Here is a 19,955-nt window from a genome sequence, read left to right as displayed (position 1 = left end):
CGCTTTACATTTCCAGTTTTCATATTTCCCATTTCACGTTGGAGTTGCGGTCCCAGTCTGCTGTTTGCATCGTCGGTCATAATGCAATGCCTGCCATAATAAATGTTACTCCCACAATTGTTGTTTTATTTGCGTTTGATGTGAACCACCTCAGTCGTGTTTGGGTAAACATTTGTGCTTATTGTAGCTTTATGTATAGACAAGTGCGATCGATGTTTAGATGAAGTATTGTAGTCGCACGTTGATCAATACTACATGTTCAGTATGAAGTACACGTTCATCAAATTCACTCATGGCCCAGTCGATTTTGTTACGTAATGGCGCCCAACGTGGGACCATTTGTTCTACTTTTTGCTATACTGCTTACAGGAATTATTTGATTCAGGTAACAGATACAGGTAGTACTCGTATAGTAATAGATGCTAATGTTTTGAAAAACAAATGGTTAATTTATTACATTAAATAAAGTAATGGAATTAGAACAGCTAAAATTTTGGCTTGTTCTTAATATTCAAAATTTGCTATTTCTATAAAAATGAAATACGAGTCACATGAACTATTTTCTTTATTTCACTACTAACTGACCAATTTCACTCCCATTCAGAGCTGCCAAATTTTGAGTAAAATAGGTCAAAGTCTATTTTAGCGTAGGATGCAACATTGGCGTGACTTTCTAGCCAAAAGTGTAATGTAATAAAAGTGTAATGTAATAAAAGCAAGTCCTTGTCTTGACCTTGGCCAAAACTTTTAACCGAACGCCTTCGTATTACGCGCATCTAGATATCACGAAGAATCTCGCATGAGTTGCAAATACTCGGAAATGATTGATTCAATAAATTGTTCCGTGTTTCAATATTCGGTATTGAAGTAGTATTGGCGCCCAGCGTGGGACTAATGGAATACTATTATTATTATTGCTCAAAGGGATTATTCAGTCTCGTTTTGTCCATTCTCGTTAACTTTCCGAATAATTTATGAGTCTGCTCATTATAGATAATGACATTGTACTAAAATAGACTGTACAGACATTTTCGTAGGCGTTGTAAACAAACAGATTTTTCATTCCTTAACAGAATTTTGTTACGATGTTTTTGTTAAGAATAATTAATATTCATTAATACTGTGTTTACTTAGTAGTTGGTTATTGACTAAAACAATGGCGCCCAACGTGGTACTAGACAACTTAAAATATACACGAAGGGACTACTTATTACCATACCAAAGAGCCCTATGTTAATAAAAGGGAGACGTATACTCTGGCTAAATTGAATTATTATTAACAAAAAGTATACTGACGCTATCTCGCGGCTAAAAATAGATGGGACGTAATAACTCGTGGGCGTCTCGGGTATCTTAGAAGGCTAAGAGACAAGTCTAAATATAGTCTCCGTATATCTGAATGTTCTATCTAAAAGACTTGAATGGAAATGAAAAACTGAATGGATTCCTATGATATGGTTAATGCCGCCCAACGTGGGACAGCCAATTTCTTTCTTTTTTCAATTACAATGTTATCTATATGACTTTTTATATCTAAATGAAAGTTAACCTAAAAAGTAGATGGCCTTTTTCGATATAGAATTCTATTAATAAATATGTCCGACCACGTTCAACTAAAAATAAGGCAAGCATCGTTCCCGTGGGCGTTGCTAAAGGGCCTGTTTCTATTAATATTTAAATTGGTTCGGATCATTCGTGTTAAGATTACCAATCAGCGTTTTATTGCTCACAGGACGGACAGCAATGGTTTTTAAAAGAATTTGACGACTTTCGGTCCTTCCAAAAGTATTTTTCTTTGAAAGTCAGCATAAAAATATTAAAATACTGATGTTTAAATATCGTTCTACTTCTTCCACTGGCATTTGCTTTCGTATGTTTTGGCAAACGCAACAAGCTTCGAAATAACAGTAACGACTTGATACTTAACCCACTTTTAGTTTTCCTTTTGGCATTAATGCCTTCAGCGGGATACTTACGACCTAAATACAGATGTCACTTGTTGAAGGCCTACCATTGACCTGTTTGAGGTCTGTGTATAGATACTTACGTGTTTTATAGAGAAAATGTGCTAATGACTGTTGAATAACATGCTTAGGTTTTATCGGCCTTCCAGTAAATAGTGAAATAAATATTTTATTCTAATTTATTTGTAACTACATAAACAAACTTTTTTTGAAGAACTAAAATCTAACAAAATTGTACTAGTACTGAAAAAACTAAAAAAACCTAAATTCGTAACCCTCCAAAGGCTGGCAACTCACTTGTAACGCCTCTAGTGTTTCGGGATAACGGCGATTGCTTACCATCAGGTGATCCGTCTGCTCGTTTACCGGCTTATTCCATAAAAAAAACCTAACATAAAATACAAACATAGCGTAAAAGTGTATTCTTACAAACATATTCCTAATCACATAATAATATTGATTTCTTACCACTTACAAGAAGCATAATATACCAATAATGACCCCTTATCGTATCTCAGTATCAATCACCAGTAGCAATGACTTATTGATTACTTGTACTCAAGGAGTGTGATTTGAATACAAGTCCTCAACACGCATTGTAGGTTAGTGACCCGTGTAGCAATCGATCGAAAACGAACGTTAATTACTAAAACTTAAATATTTATTTCAAATACAACATGATATGTGTACTTTGGAGCTCCTCCCCTTACATTTCCCACGGGGGTTGTAAGTACTGACTTTTGGCCGAAATTTAAGTTGTAAGGGACATTTGACATACATGAACCTTTTAAACTGCGATCTCCAATCCGCTTGTCAGACATAGAGATTATAGCAAACCCCTGTTTTATAAGGGAAGCTCGTCCAACTTTGGACTGTCAGGAACTGGTGATCAGGTAGGGCTCAGTAGGGCTGATGCCGACCCGGAGCCCGCAGCTCCTGCTTAGCATGTTACCGGAGCTCTGCCTCGCAAAGCAGTAATTGGACCGGGGTAGTTTTTAGTCACTAAGAGTCTGATACTCTCTCTCGCCTCGCCCAAGGCGGGAAAAGTCATTAGTTGATGTTTCCCACTCAAAACAAAGGACTGGCTATGATATTATAAAGTATAATATAGTTATTATAATTACTAGGTTAATCTAAGCCTAAGTTACTTTCTAACATTCTGAAACAGGATAACTAAAATATAAGCAAGCAAGCTCGCAGGATACAGCAAGCTAAGGACAGTACTCATCCGAAATTTTATCGTTACATATTTATTTTGTGCCATAAATAACTCATAAATATCGGCTTTATTTCTACGACGTGCGTTCATAAATATTGGATAAACTGAAAATGGATTACATACATGTTTCTTTCTCTTCAATTGGCTCGATCGATACGAGTACCGTCGTATGGAAGTGTGTAAACAAATATTGTAATCGATAGCTGTAACGAAATTTTGTAATCGATAGTTCTTATCGAGTTTTGTTTGTGTTGAACAGTTTAAGGACATTTTCATAAGAATTACGAGTATAGTTCTTTAGTATAGGACGAACGTAGTTTCTATAGAGCTCTGAAATACTTTCAAGGAGTTTGTTACTGATTAGGTACTTATTTGATTTTAGATATACGTATAATAGAAATTATTATAGATAGGGACGAATATTTCTGTATAATTACGTAACACTAATTTTGACTTCTAGCCACTAATCCGAGTTAGGTTTTAAAATGTAGCCATCAAAATGAAAATCATAATAATACTTCACCCTTTCAACTTTTGAAACCTACCAATAGCAAGTAGCAATGTGACTTTTCCAAGTTATATGTACGTTCTAAGATTACTTAGATACCACTGCAAAACAGTGAATTTCTAATTATAAGTTTGAATTTACCTATCCGTATTGAGCAAGCGTGGTGATATTAATCAAACCTTATCTGTATAAGAAGAGTCCTTTGGTCAGCAGTGGTTATTCACAAGAGTTGATATATATATTTATTATCATGTGTATTTGCATTATGTATTTATAAACCATATCAATAAAAATACATGTAAATACATTACAATTTATAATAATGAATACACGCTGGTAAAGTGTAAAAACATGTACCTATTTATAACTTTTAATCCATTAAAGTAATCTCATAATAGCAATGTAGCCTATTTAATGCGACGTGAGTTCATTTAAATAATATGTGGAACCTAACAAAGAGCTTCTTATGTAATCATTTTTGCAAAGTATTAAAGCCTATGTACAAATTACTTATATGATTTTAAATACACATAGTTCAGGTTTTGGTAAATAGTTTCTTATACATATGGAATTAAATATAATATATGATGGGAGCTGTCGCCCGCAACTTCGTTCGTGTAAAATAATGACACAGGATAGAATTTAGATGTTTGATTTTTTTAAAGTACAAAATTCTGTTCTACAATAAAAGTAGCCTACGTTACTCCAACTATTTAACTATACTATATAACCAGTCCAACTATTTCAAACAGCCAGTCGCCGGAACAAACAGACAGACAGTCAGAAAAAAATGTAAAAAATATTATTTTAGTGTATGTATCCTACGTATATTAATATGCGTGTAGTAAAACGCAGGTTTTTAATGTTACAGACGAACTAGAGTCTAGAGTCTAAAGTAGATGCTGAAGTTTGAATCAGTGATTGATTTTATGTCACAATAAATTAGTATTATCTTATTTTATCCATATGTTTTCAATTCCGCATTATTGCAGTAAGAACTAAAACCTTATTTGGAATAAGAATATTTTAATCATAAATCATACAATTTAATAAACACTACTCGTTATTGAAATACCACTCATAATACGTAAGTAATAAGATCTTTTTTAAGTACTTTGTTAGCTCGTGTCAGTGAGTGTCGGAATGAGGGATTGGGGGTGGGGGGGGTATTCAATTCACAATCTACTCACGTACAAGCCGGAGCTACAGACTTCAGCGTCTAGTTAAGAAGAAATACTTTTACTTTTGTAATAATGACGCAATAATAGTTTTATTAATATTCTCTTACTTAGGAATATGACAACCTTTGAAGTGGCCCGAAGATTTACGACGCCACAAGATGGGTTTTAGTCAGTAAGAGTCTGACACTCTCTCTCGCCTCACCCAAGGCAGGAGAAGTAATTGGATAATTTTCCCCTCTCAAAAAAGGCACAAATTGACCAGCAAAGCTGTCTAAAAATATGAATCCTTTAAACTTCAATCTGTTACACTGCTAAGCTTATAAAGCATAGCAAATCGTCTTATGCTAATGTGAAATCAAGATACAAACAAAAATTTGCAAAATCATACACACTTTGCAGGTAAATAAAAATTATACCTAAGTACCTTATTAAATATTTATACAGCCTAGCTAACGCGTACGTATATGGTTTCCATACCCCTTTTAACCAACTCATGCAAATGAAGCTTAGGAAAGGAATTGAAAAATGATGTTGCTACGACATCTAGGCTCGTAGGCCGGTCACGTAGCCAGCGTCTACGAGCTACGCCGTAGCACCGTAGCGGCTCTTACCGATATATCCGTACGTACCCGTTTGAATAGAAACTTTGTTACGTTTTAAATAGGACATATTTTTGCTTTTACAGTAAATAAACGTTAAAATAGTTATATTTTGATAATTGAGCCCCAAAGTGTCCCGATTAAAATAATTAGGGAAACGCGTCGTTTTAATAGCATCGATTAACAGAGTCAAAAACATCGTTTATGTTTAATATTAAATAGTATTATTATTGTACAATTAAAAGCTAAACATGCACGTTACGTATATAAATACAACGTTATATAATATTGCGTTCCAGTGTAAGCCAAACTATGGAAAGTGGTGCGCGATATTTTATTCATGCTGCGTTTCAAGTTTCGCGTTATGAACTTATATTGCTTGAGACGGGAACCTCTGAGGCTGGGAGATTTAATACCGCCTCTATACGTGATTTTTAACACGAATATCAGATCGTTGATTCAAAGAACTTAATGTAGGTAAAATGTTAGCGCATTTAGGTCACTGCCATTTATTATAATAGTAATGTAAGAATTAAAAAACAAACATTGCCCCACACCAAGATTTTCTCCTGTGTCGTACGTTTACAAACATTTAAGTTCACATACACTATAACAACCAGACATGAAATAACATTAGTGGTTCACACAAAGAGTTGCTTACCCTTTCAAATAATAATGAGCATAATTTTAATATTGGTGATAATGATCACGACTTAGTTTGAGGTTATAATGAAATGACTGCTTTCTTTGAAAAGGTTATATATTTTCACTTGCTTATACTAAACAAAATGCAAAAGCGATAAAAATAATAAAATCTAAACCCCGTAGATCTGTAGTCTAATGATATAATTCTATGTCCAGCAATTTCTATGTCCATCAGCCAACTTATGTATATTTAAACTAGCTTAAAATAGCACTTAAAGAAAGGTCAAGAAACAACACAACAGCACAACATAGCAAACACGAAGCTTTGAAATGTTTCGACACTTTAATTAAACTGACCTTAGCAGAGCACCCTCGCCTATTTCCTATCACCGGTGTTGCAGTGGATCACAAGGCGGTAGAAAAGTGTTGTAACAATATATTGATTTGGCTAGCCCACGGAGGTCGACACGCGATTCTAAAGAAAGGGAAAGTGGGTTCAATGAGGTTGTTTTATGTATGTAGGGTATATTATGACAGGAGCTGCGGACTACCTAGCTGGTTTACCGGGGCTCCGGCTAGAAAAGCAGGAGTAGACAGGGGTGGTTTTTAGTCAATAAGAGGTTGACATTCCCTCTCGGCTTGCCCAAGGCTAGAGAAGATATTGAATGATTTCGCCCCGTTAAGCAAAGGTTATATTATGTATACCAGGATATACCAGGCCAGGCTGCTGTACATATTAAAGTCGTGTTATACTATTTAAACTCATGAACCGTTAAAGCTATATGGCTAAAAATAGGAATTTTAGGCATCGGATTTTTTTATCCAATGATTTTTCGAAAATTTCTCTACGAGGAACGGAAAATAGCGGGATTGCGCAAACGATGTAGCAAGTAGAAGCAAGTATATTATAAGTAACAGGATAGGATATAGACTTTTATATCTAGCACTTTTTAATTTAGTGCCTATTTCGTAATCGCAGTAGGCTGTGCCGCCGTTCGCCGCGTCTGCACACGCTGCTAATGATGAAGAGTCTCTCTATTACTCAACTAATAGAACTTTTCTCCATTAATATACGTGATTAAAACGTGCTTTCTAGTTAATTTAGTATGTCTCACGATAGTTATTATAATAAATACATTGTGAATCGAACTATGAATACCCAACAGATAGCAACAGTAATCCAAAGCAGCAGTTATGCCAAGACCCAATGGGATCAAATAACTTAGTTTAGCGAAGTTTATCGTTATGAGGCTATACACGATTATTAGACAACATCTCCTGATTAGGAACATGTAATTACATTATGTTTATGTGCGAGACAAGTTTAGTAGGTCAGCAGTTATTTGTGTATTGATTACATAACAAGCTGTATGCTTCCTGGGTCGGGTAAATTAATAATTACTGGTGTTCTTTCAGTTTTTTGAAACTTTCTCAGTAACAGCTTGAGTCTGGAAATGTACCTGGTGTGTGACAGTAAACTTAGTTATACATATGAGGCTTGGCCATAGTCTATACGTTCCTTTTAGATACCTATTACCAATCAGACTAATATAATAAATGTGAAAGTTTGTTTGTTTGAATGTTTGTCCGTCAATCACGCTGAAACTACTGAACGGATTTTGATGAAATTTGGTATACAGATAGGGTATGAGCTGAATTGAGTGATAGGACACTTTTTATCCCACGGAAACGTGGCCAAAGCCATTGGCAGAAGCTAGTTATATATATCATTTATTACATTATTTATTAACTTTTATATAAAAATGTAATGTAAGAAAAAGCCAAGACCTAGTTTTGAAATATGAAAAAACATGTTCTTAATACAATATTCCATTTGTGTCAAGTTCACTGAGTAGAAGTGGCCGGCTAATTCCTAGAAACACCTGAGTGGCTACAACTTCATCGTGCCACTATACAAGTGTACATTATATATTCAATATTCATGACATGAAAGTTCCATGGAAAAACCTTCTTTGTATAACCTTCAATTTTGCCGTACGAAGAAATAAATTAGAACGTGTATACTAGCACTACAGTCGGCTTCATCAGTGTGGTCTAGTTTCTGATAAATAATATTTACTCTTTGAGATAAGTTTTTTTTTTAATCGTTCTTTCTTAGTCTAGAAAGATTAAGTACTTAGATTCAAACAAATAACTATAATTATTATATCAATAACCATAACGTGTATTATTCAACATGGACATAGTGCATTAAGTCAAAGTCAAGCATATAATAAGACTTCCTAGTTTGCTACGCCGTAGCCGTAGCATAACTCGTAGCAAATCGTAGCCATTCTCTATTAGCTTTTACATAAAATAACACATTTGAATAAAAACTAACAGCGTCAAAGAAATAGTCCTCATCGGAGTCGTCATTTCAAACCTACGATTGAAAACCGTAAATCTAAGTTAATACATCAATCATTTTAATAATACAAATACATCCACCATATTTTCTAAGTAAACAGTGAACCGTTTAACACATAATTAGCATTTCTGATGTTAAACACCCGTCAGTTATTCGAAGCAGTAGGCTGTTACAAATTGTGAGCATCAATTATTCAAGATGGAGGCGTGAGTTTGAGACTCCTGAACTCCTAATAGATTGTAATATACAACGCACGCGTAGGATTCAAATAAATTACGAACATTCTTCTATTTTAGTATCCATTTGAAAAAGGTTTTACTTACTACACAGTGATAAAAAAACTTGCTTCGATAAATTTTAGATCTTAAGACTGACTGCTCATATGGTGACGCTTAGTTCGTCAATGTCTTTCTTTAACGGAGAAATGCATCGAATGACTTCTCCCGCCTTGGGCGAGTCGAGAGGGAGTGTTAGACTCTTACTGACTAAAAACCACCCCGTTTCTGCTCCTGTTTTTCTAATCATAGTCCCAGTAACCCGCTAGGCGCAGTCTGCAGCTACAGATACGATTGGTCAATGTCTAAGACATGGTCATCTTTTAAACCATTTCTAAACCTAAACTTCGATTCTTCATCTCTTTCTCACTCCTACGTCATGCACATGACAAAAGTACTACTCTGCAAATGTAATTTTCTCTGTCATCGATAACATAGTATTTAAATAATCAGAAATAAGGTAATAACATAACTGTTAACAGAGTCAAGTAATGTTCATTTACGTTTTTAACTAAGTACATAAACGTATGCAAATTCACACATCAAACAACCAGGCAATCTGAACTAAAACAAGCATAAACCCGACACCAACATTGGCCACACTTCAATCATAAAAGTAAACCTCTTTTAGTCATTACACACACACTATTAAACCTGTAAGCGTCAATAAAAGGTTCTATTACACCGGGGCTTTGAACCACATCGTTACTGACTATAGACTAGTCATCATTATTAACAGCTTATAAAGTGGCCACTGCTGTCCAAAGGCCTCTTCTTACATAGAGAAGATTTTGACTGCCAACAAACTTTGAAGCGGAGGATTTGCCTTCAGTTGAAGGCAAATCCTCCGCTAGCGTTCTCCGACCCACCTCAGTTTTCCCCTTCGTGGCGTTTAATGTGTTAATGACCATGCTTGCTCAATGCGGGCTAGCGATTTCAATTTACTATGTCTCTGAATAGTTATTATAAAAAAAGTTATGAGCTGTTAATGATCAGGACCGCTTTAAAACTGTAGTAGATAATATAGCAGACGAGTAACTAGGGATGCGCAGTAATTCAGTTTCATTAAGCGCCACAAGCCGTATACAAACAGTGAGGGATGTTGCCAGTGACCGCTGCTACTAAATATACACTGTGACGTCACGCCCTGACAAACATTGACCATTACGGCCCGCATTCACCAATGTTCGTAATGTGCATTTGTTTTTATGTCAATTTAAATTTGTGTGTGTGAATGAAACTACTATTGCTAAGTAAAGTATGGCGTTTTAATCAACAAATTGTCAAAGAGTTTTTGATTAATTATTTTCAAGAACAACCTTGGTAAGGGTTGTTGTTGATCAGTTATTTTGTGATTACAAAATATACTCTGATTTTTATAATAACTATCGTGGAACATACTAAATTAACACGTAGTAGTCTACTTACGTAAATTAATGGAGAAAAGCTCTACTAGTTTCGAATCACAGAAGGAGTCTTTATGAGTAGGCTGCGCAATGTCGCTGCGTGAGTAAACCGTGATTTTTTTTATTAGTCTGATTGATGTCGTTTCATCAAAAAAATCCTACGTGTAGCCATTGAGCGTAAAATGATCTTTAACAAATTCTAAGTCGATGATTCATAGTATGAGTAACCGTTATAGTTCCCATGGCTCATTGGTTAAGACTGCTGCGTCATGGTGTCCTAGAGTACCTACTGAAAAGGATGACGTCATTACAACCTCAGTAGGTACTACACAAGTAAGTTATATTCTGAATCTAACAACCATGCCTTAAGGCTCCTTATACTTATTATTATTTTTTTTTCACCGGTGACCGACGTTAGCGGAAGATTTGCCTTTAAAGTCAAATGTCAAAATTATTTATTTCAAATAGAAGAAAGAAGCACGAAGCCAAGAAGGCACTTTTGAATGTCAAAGCAAATATTAAAAATGTCTCTCAGTTCTCTAGTGAAGCTATTTGCTCGTTCGAAAGTGTAGATTCTTATGGAGAAGAACGAGCAAGAAACTCCATAGGTTCTGGAAGGAATCTCCATTGTTTGTAACAGTTATACTCTATGTAGATCTTATTAATAACATAAAAGTGTGAATGCCATTATTGAGAAAAGGTTTATAATTGGAGCCATGTGACGTATTACCCGGTAAAGAATATCCATGTAAGTTTTAAATATCAATCTGGATATACAATGCAGGCTAACATTAGATCTACAAAGGGCAGTTATCTATTTCCAGCATCAACCAAAATGGAAATCGCTCAAGAGGTAAATTATTCCAATTATCCTATTCCAACCCGAATCGCATATAAAGTCAAAAGGTCAAAGTATAGATTCGCTAGCAAAACTTTACTTTATTTTACAAATTACATATCTTTATTTATAGCGAAAATATGCAAAGTAAACCTCACACTAACGACAGTTTAAAACGCGGCCATCTTTCTTCCTAAACGTTCCAATTTTGTAAATTTAAAATTCAAATCGGGAACGTTACGCGGCCAATTGCAACGTGCCATCATGGCGTCGCTAACTCGTGTCACATGGAATTGTCTTGACACATATTTATTTGTCTCGACCCACTGACATAATTCGGTACAAACCTCCAACAGTTCTTCAAGACTTAATGACATAACTGACCTATTTAGGCCGTCCTTTGTTACACATTTTCTCATTCACAATCACTTTTACATAATAAAAAAATCTGCCAGACAAAATACAACTTACTTGTACTTACTAACTTGATATTGTCTTGCAGCGTCCTTGCCCAGTGGATAGGTCAAAAGAAGCATTAAACTCACTACACCATGGCGCTCGCATATTAATAATGAAAATACAAACACAATTTCCAAACTTTTGTTACACGAAAGTTCTTTGGTACCAATCGATTTAGCGTGTTTCGAAGGATTTCGAACCTTAAGTGTTAACGGTTAATATAAGTTTAAAATGACTATCACAAGTTAAGGTCTGGTGAAATACTTAGAGTTGAAATTGAAACGACAGTAGCAAATACGACATATAAAGTGTTTAGTCAGCTTAGGACGAGGCTGGAAACCGTCGGCGGGCGATATTGACCCGTCTATATTTAGAAGCGTTCTGCGAATTTAAGCGATCGAGCGATTGCTTGTATCGCTTGCGACCTGTTTACACTCGTGTGATTAGCGACACGCTGTCTGGAGTTACGATGTTCAATTTTTAGATGATAGCTTTTATTACGTGATTGGTCTGGTCAATTGATAGTGTACGATGAACGATGACCATTCAATTTTTTATAAACGAATTGAATTGAAAAAATATAAGAATTAAAAAGAAAATTGTTTATGTTGATTGATAACAGACATTTCTACTTGTTTCTTTATCATTGAAACGAATGGAAACTAGTTGAATCTATCACAGGTCAAAAATCTTGCTTCTTTAAACAGCAGTAGAGAGCTAAAACCACGCAATAATACGATTCATTAATGAATCCCCATAAACCCTTATCCCTAAACATCCCACGCAACAAATAAATAGCAGCAGAATGGCAGTGTTAGCTCAAATAAAATCATACAACATGGCTCGCTATTTGTTCTATTTTGAGAGCAACGATCGGGGAGGGTATAAAACCTGCTATAAACTGGAGGGAGCCCTTACAATTAGGGGCGGGAGCTCCCACGGTATGCCGCCTCCGTTCCCGACCCAACTAATTTACCGTGTCTCGAATAAATCCTATTATTTTGTCTGTTTCAAACTTTTTCAATTACGATAAATCGGCTATTGGTATTCTAGCTTTTAGGGAGTTGATGGGTGCATGCTATATTTTGGTAGGTATGGAAATAGGTGTGTTGTTAGGAAAAGAGGTTGTTCATTATACCTACTCTGTAAAGATATTTTGCTTCTAAAAACGATATGCTGTTTTCGTGAATTATGCGTATTGCCAATCACCAGACAGCATGTTAAAACCAATAAAAGCCATTTTTTTGCTAGGAAGTTAATCAACTAAAATCCCAATAATACTTTATCTGAAAATCTAGTGTAAAACCTCTAACTTGATAACTATACAAATACTAAGTACAGAACATTTCTTAACGGCCGTACTCATAGATATTTAATGATTACTTAAACTATTCCTTAGTAACGATTATGTTCCGAAAAGAATAGCGGATGGGTTAAGTAATCATTAAATGACTGAGTACGGCAGTAAGATCACTTTTATCGCGTGATCAATTTCACCTTTTCCATACCTTCAGTAAACTACTTTCACTGGAATTTTTATACGTAAACTCGCTTTCATAATATACCATAATAGTGCTAATTTCAGGTTCCAGTGGCTTCCGATTCTCGGAAAGCCTTCAGCTTTGTATAATCAACACGATTGCTGTTTGACAGCCGATCGATGGATGTATTCATTTGGCTGTTTGTCGATCTTCTTTTGTTTTGTAACGTTTTAAAAACTATAAGTAAAAAAAAAGTTAATGTATTGCTGGTGTAAATCTCGTGCGCAATCTACATGATATATTGATAATATCAAGAATTTAGTTAATGATAATGTTGCGACACATGGCATGACAAGTGACAGATGACAGAAGTCGCACATAGACGATCGATGAATAAATCAACGGATGACGCCATAAATCCTAAATTACATAATTATGTGAAGTTTACATGCAAATAAATATGGATAGAAAATCCCAACGTACAGCTGTTGGGCAGAAAGTACGCCAGACAAGATCACCTCGCCTGGTCGGAAACTTTACACACTGCTCCCTAAAATAACATTAAGTATGAAGACTACAGACATTACTGACGATATTATATCATTAGGACACCCCTGATACCTCTCAGAATCCTTCATATAAGAATACCAAAAAGGTTTTAATTTTACCACAGAAAACATCATATCAATTCAACACATCAAAAAAAGAAAAAGAGTCGTCATTTCATTTTATTCAGCATCGTACATACTGGTGTTTAATAAAACCTTATTTCTGGAGTTGAATGACCTACTTATATTTTTAAAACGAAAAGAAACCTTTTGTGTATTCAAGATGGATATCGTAAGTCTCGTGAGAAAACGTGGGTAGACGCCCACGGGAAAAAGTCTCGGCTACCAATAATAAAACAACTGAACAGTGACAGAAATAGTCCTGTTACGTATATAGTTACTAATATTTTTTTGTAATGTCATTATATACAATTTTCAACCCTTAAATACTAGTATTTAAGGTTTATACATCAATATTTTTCTCAACCTTAATCTTTAAGAAAGTAGATAAGAATTCATTGTACTACTTACGCCATCTATCGCTAAAATGTCGAACTACACAATACGAAATTTTAAGATTGTAAAGAAACGAACTATTTAGTATTGTATCGTAACAATACTGTTTTAAAAAATTGAATTGACAATCTTCTAATTAATTTTCACCAACTCTAATAAAATTATGAAACTACACTACATACAAACATTACATAAACGCGTGTATTAAATTATTTGTCAAAGTAATCAAGCAATCTAAATAAAATAGTACCTATAAATTGCCCAAAACAAAAACTAATTAATTATTTCGTGGAAATTAATTCCGTATCGTCCGTCCACTGGCCTTGGTGTCTAATCAAATAATTATTTCCACTTAAATTCTAAGTTTAAACATCAATGGAATTACTACAATTTGTCCAACTTCATACTCATTCATCAATTTATAAAGCCAAAGTTTTCTCCCGAGTTAACTTGAATAATAAATTCACTTTTGCTGACTCTCACTTTCCAGCTCTTCATTTTGATGAACTTAATTTGTACAGAACTGAATAAAAAATGTACTCGGTTCCCGTACACAAGTACTTTTCGCTTTGAACATAAAGTAAATTTATCACTGCAAAAGCTTTTTGAAGTGCACTTAAGCGTAATAAAATAAGCACAAAAAAATAAAAGTGGCCGGCCAACAAGGCCAGTGGCGCCAGTCGTTCAAATTCAGCGGTGTTCAAGTTGTGAAACTCGCGATGCCATCTGTACGAAACAGATGGCGCTGTTCTCAAACTTTGTAAGTTCGTCTACTTGCCGCTAGATGGCGTCAATAAAAGCACTGTTTCGGAACGTTATTGTTATATTAAAAAGCTTTTTAAACCTTTACAATAAAAAAATAATAACGCAAATAATATTTTTAACACAATTACATAGAGATTACAAATAATGGCTACAATTTTCAACCCTAAAATGTGGCAGTGATGTAACGGGGGCGTTCGAACACGGCAGCTGTTTGCGAAAGTCATCGATGTCGGCACAAGATACCCGTAAAGTGGTACCTACAGTATCGACCCTGACCTCGAGGTCGCGTGCGGCCTACCTGAGCCTCCAGGGTTACACCGTCTACCAATAACTAGAGGGGCGGCCAACCGACTTTTATCGAGTGAGCGATTTTTTGCGATTTAGTTCAGAGCCCTACGATTTGTATTCTTTTCAAAGCCCCATTGAAACTGTTTGGGCTTCTATTTGAATTTAAAGTACAATATAATGGTGTTACCTACTTTGAGAACAAAGTTTTTTGTCGCAGTCGGGGACATGACCTATATTTTTAGATGACGAAGCAAGGTACCCGGTCCAAATTATTTTTTACATGAAATCTGTGATAAAATAAATGAATGAGCTTTCGTAATGGTATACCTTCTTTTTTATCTTTTAGATTTCCAGTGTGAAGTTGATTAGAGGATAGATAGTAACTTAATATAACGTCACGCCTTATAAGCCCCGAAGGGGTAGGTAGAGTTGGACACTACACATACACAATGCAAGATCATACTTATGCAACATTTGTAATTTAGTTAGAATCAAATTTCCAAAAATAATTACAGCAAATTCGAATACAAAAACATTTATACGCATAAAAAATATATTCTGCATCATTATAACACCATATATGTATGCAGTTTGTATATTAATCGTGCGGTTTACCCTACACATAGTATGTAGGTTTGATACCGGTGCCAACACGGAATGGTACCGCTTCAAGCCGACTAGGAAAATGCATACAAACATGCATTTACGTACGATGTACGATATAAGTATGATATTAAAATGATTTATGGGTATAAGCAGAGTGCATTCATGACTATATTATCTACTCTCTGGCTCTTTATTTTTCTTTCTTTGTAAGCAACCTCCGGAACTGTGGACTACCTAGCGCGTTTACCGGAGCTCCGGCTCGAAAAGCAGGAATAGGAACGGGGTAATTTTTAGTCAGTAAGAGTCTGACACTCCTTTTGCCTCACACAAGGCAATAGAACTCAAAGAACGATACTTCCCTCCTCAAAAAAAAAAGTAATTTATGGCTTAGGATAAAGTTAAAACCGCAGTAGTTAAACCGGAGGATTCAAGGGGGTTTTTCATATCACCAATATAAGATTTTCCCAAGAACAAATAATACATTACCTATAGGTACGCTACTGAGTAACATGATTTTAATTCACCCTATATTCGAGTATCTTTTCCTCAAATATTGCGTCAAAGAAAACCACGATTAGGTACAGTATAATTGAGCTGACCTGAAGAAATTACCTCGTCCATGTTCATACGTAAGTAATATTTAATATTTTTTATATAGAAGAAGGTTAAACTTACCCATCGGTTCACTATCATCAACATATAAGTCGCCACTGCTGACCAAAGGCTTCTTCTCACACATAGAAGGTTTGAGCATTGAATAACATGCTTGTTCAATGTGGGTTGGCAATTTCTAATTTATAATTAGAAATTATAAGCTAAGGTTACCTCGGTTGTCGTAAACTAACTATCATTTAATGCATAAACATAATATTGTTCTTTTTTCTATTTCCTTTTATGTTTAGTATCCAAAATAAAATTTATTGAGCTAGAACTTACAAGCGTTACCATATAATATATAATTCTAAACAAGTACCAATACCGTATCATATATAATTTCTTGAAACTCTATTTACGTACAATACAATAACTAATATTAGATCCAACGTGCGTCCACAAAGTGGGCGATAAAACAGTTTCTGGCGATATTTCAATAGAATCAATCCAAACTATAAATGAATAAGACTCAATCATTGATATCCACGTGCATTTACTTGGAACCATCAACCTCCATTAAATTGTATTTAAGATAAGCTAAAAGCGCTACTGTATTGGTTCGATAAAATTATTTGGCATTACAAGAATATTCTGGACTTTAAAGTCATAACCAGATTGCTGTTACTCATGGAAGTTGTACAAAGAAATCGCCAGACGTGGTAAGCCATGCTTCATCATCATATAATGTACCGCAGCTTCATAAAACCAACATGAAACAACGCTTTTTTTTTTGAGGGGAGAAATTAATCATCCAGTTACTTCTACCGCCTTGGGTGAGGCGAGAGAGAGTGTTAGGCTCTTACTGACTAAAAATCACTCCGGTCCTACTCCTGTTCTGCGATTCTAATTCTCAATTATAGAAAATTTCAAATATACACAGGATTTTATTAAAATTACCCTATATTTTTTGAGAACAGCTTTCAAATTACATTAAAGATACCTAACAATAAGAAATGTACCTTATTAGCCACCTATCTACCTATTTCATTTAGCAACAAATATGTACATTTTACATCTAGCATTCGATTTATCCAAAATGAACAGTATTTTGTTTTTATGCAAACACCATTTCGGATTTAGGCTAGTAGGTACGGGCTTAAGAGCGGTCCGTAATATCGGCACACTGCTAAATGCGTTTGGGATTGGAAATGTGACCGTTAAAAGGCCCATTCTCTGTATCGTTCCGACTGTCCCTCGATACTGTGTAGGTATTTAAATTAATACACTCCTCGTTGAACAACCTCTATACTTAATCGAATACTTGATTGGCTTGTTAGTTAAGTAAAAAAATAATTAAGTAAAATTCTAGGGGTTCTATCTACCTACCAAATACAGTATCTACTTAAAAGCAAAGTAAAATGGTTGTGTATTGTGTAAATAATATCTAAGTTTGGTATACATATAAGACCACTAACTACACCCACGTGATTTTACGCACAGTGATATTTTATAACATATGTTGCTCTCCATTCCTTCAACTATCTTTACTTAAAAAGTCACCTCAATTCGTAGCACCATTTTGCCGTGAAATACGGACTTTCCCAATTTTTATAAGTATAGATTTATAATAGTTTTATTACTCTATCCTTTTCAACTGAAATAGATCCTAGCCTGCTTACCTAAATCAGGTATATAATTCATAAGACGTCAATACAAACAATGTTACAAACAATAATCTAATAATGAACTTTATTGCATAAATAATAGTGCCTAATGCACTTAATGTCTATCAAAATGCATGCGCTACGGAAATAACCTCGAAAGAAGGAACTATAGCCCCTGTTATCTGTCATAACAACATTTCTTTGTTATTATAAACTTGTAAACTAAACACTTAATAATTATTGCCAGGAAATACCGTGACATTATGCTTGAGTCACTAGGAGTAGATAAGCACTAGACTTTAAAAAAACAACGCCACTGGTGTTTCGGGTGTCCATGGGCGGCGGTGATTGCTTATCTACCAGTAGGTGAACCGTCTGTTCGTTTACCGGCTAAACTATAAAAAAGGTTAAGATAACCCAAATCTTTAAGCGCCGATAGTTTGATTTGACAGTTTTAGTTACAATCACTAAAACGTTAGTTCTTTAACATTAAATAAGATTATGTACCTCTGCAAATCCTTAAAACTGGCGCAATATTACTTTACCACAAACATATTATAATTGCAATAAACAACAGATTTAAATAACATCTTATTATCCCTATATTACAACACTTAAATGATACGTTATTTGGCCATATTGCATTTAATAACTACTAATGGAGCTTGCTAACACATACTGTGTATACTGTGTAAACTTCCAAACAGAAATCGCACGCGTATATCAAGCTCTTGCATTTAAATAATTCATGCAGAATGTAGATACATTTCGTAGATTTCATGCAACGCCAGCCTTTGAATGTGAAAGTATGTTTGAGTGCATTAATTGACTACTGACATTTAAATTTCAGCCTTTTTTGAGTGTATTTGAAGTGTTGCCTACTTTTTTAGGAGAAATCATGAAAATAACGTTTTCTGTACTGATTCTAGTTTCTTATAATTTCAGTGTTTAAAGAACCGATCTTGCAAGAAAGTTTAGATGAAAAGTCAGCTTTCCAATTTTTTAAAACCATTTAAAAAAATGTTGTCCCGCACTAAAATTTTCTCCTGTGTTGTAGGTGCGTTTACAAATAAACAAGTTCACATACACATAACACTCAGACCCGAAACAACAATTTGTGGATCATACAAAGATGCGATGTTTCCCTTCACCGTTTGTTAATAGAGCCAAAATAAAATCTTAGAAAGTACATATAACTCGAAAAAAGTCACATTGGTATGTTTCCAACCCGCATTGAACCCGTTCCTCATGCATGAGAAGCCGTCGTCTTAAACCTCCGGGCCACCGTAACATTATTTTTAATAAATAAACAATTATTATTGCTCATTACATCTCGAAATTGGTCATCATTGTCACTTCTCATATGCATTGCAAGCAGTAGCCAAACCGCCCCATCACCCATATCCCCACCAAAAGGAGCGGCCAACTATATAGTTCCGCGCACAAATGTTTCCTCTACAGCCTCAAACTAATTTAATGCCCATTATTTATTCTACGAGCATCAAGGGAAATTCAGATCATCATGAAAAAGGCCTAATCAGTTTCAGTTTAATTACTTTTTCAAAAATAGGCTGTATAGCAATTAACCTTTGTATTGTGTCTATCACAACCTTAACCCACATTGTAATCAAGCCTTAAGGCTGCGTGATCCATTATCTTTGCCCGTCATACCATATCTGAGTATGAAAAAGCATTTTGCTTTGTCTATGATTACAGGTTTCTGAATTCAAAAGCTTGTTACTAGCATTCCTAAACATAGTTTCGTATAACCTTTTATAATCACATTAAATGTGCCTGATATATTGTATTAAGTGCACCTGTCCAATACATCCGGGAATCGAACCTAAAATCCACGCTTGACAATTGCAAATAAGAACAACTATTCAAAAACTACAGTAAACTTTTATAATAAGTGTGTAAGAGCCACGTTTCGGCACGAATGGGCCGGCTCGACCGGTGTGATACCACGGCCTCACAGAAAACCGACGTGAAACAACGCTTGCGTCGTGTTTCGTTGTGTGAGTGAGGTTA

General features: G+C 35.0%; 1 protein-coding gene across 11 annotated transcripts in view; it reads left to right on the top strand.

The window, feature by feature from the left end:
* Nucleotides 1–19,955, top strand: part of LOC118266375 (potassium/sodium hyperpolarization-activated cyclic nucleotide-gated channel 2) — a 297,834-nt gene that overhangs the window by 157,228 nt on the left and 120,651 nt on the right. The gene's annotated exons all lie outside the window — the stretch shown is intronic.

The sequence above is a fragment of the Spodoptera frugiperda genome, chromosome 7 (assembly GCF_023101765.2).
Source record: "Spodoptera frugiperda isolate SF20-4 chromosome 7, AGI-APGP_CSIRO_Sfru_2.0, whole genome shotgun sequence".
Lineage (NCBI taxonomy): Eukaryota > Metazoa > Arthropoda > Insecta > Lepidoptera > Noctuidae > Spodoptera > Spodoptera frugiperda.
The sequence above is the reverse complement of the archived record's forward strand: the minus strand, read 5'-3'. Positions and strand labels throughout refer to the sequence as shown.